The 731-nt window shown below is 42.8% G+C and overlaps 1 protein-coding gene across 1 annotated transcript in view; it reads left to right on the forward strand.

Annotated features, from left to right (window-relative positions):
* cdc16 (cell division cycle 16 homolog (S. cerevisiae)) overlaps positions 1 to 731 on the forward strand; it is a 64558-nt gene that overhangs the window by 33437 nt on the left and 30390 nt on the right. The window lies entirely within an intron of this gene.

Here is a 731-nt window from a genome sequence, read left to right on the forward strand (position 1 = left end):
AGTGGCTTGACCTGGGGAATGCGGCACCTGTAGCCCATTTCCTGCACACGCCTGTGCACGGTGGCTCTGGATGTTTCTACTCCAGACTCAGTCCACTGCTTCCGCAGGTCCCCCAAGGTCTGGAATCGGCCCTTCTCCACAATCCTCCTCAGGGTCCGGTCACCTCTTCTCGTTGTGCAGCGTTTTCTGCCACACTTTTCCCTTCCCACAGACTTCCCACTGAGGTGCCTTGATATAGCACTCTGGGAACAGCCTATTCGTTCAGCAATTTCTTTCTGTGTCTTACCCTCTTGCTCGAGGGTGTCAATGATGGCCTTCTGGACAGCAGTCAGGTCGGCAGTCTTACCCATGATTGCAGTTTTGAGTAATGAACAAGGCTGGGAGTTTTTAAAAGCCTCAGGAATCTTTTGCAGGTGTTCAGAGTTACGTCGTTGATTCAGATGGTTAGGTTAATAGCTTGTTTAGAGAACCTTTTCATGATATGCTAATTTTTTGGGACAGGTATTTTGGGTTTTCATGAGCTGTATGCCATAATCATCAGTATTAAAACAATTAAAGACCTGAAATATTTCATTTGGTGTGCAATGAATCTGAAATATATGAAAGTTTCATTTTTATCATTACATTATGGAAAATAATTACCTTTATCACAATATGCTAATTTTTTGAGAAGGACCTGTATATACAGGATTAATTCGATCAGTACTAGATTATGGAAGCATTGTTTATAA

Source organism: Nematolebias whitei, chromosome 13 (genome assembly GCF_014905685.2).
Source record: "Nematolebias whitei isolate Nwh7 chromosome 13, NemWhi1, whole genome shotgun sequence".
NCBI lineage: Eukaryota > Metazoa > Chordata > Actinopteri > Cyprinodontiformes > Rivulidae > Nematolebias > Nematolebias whitei.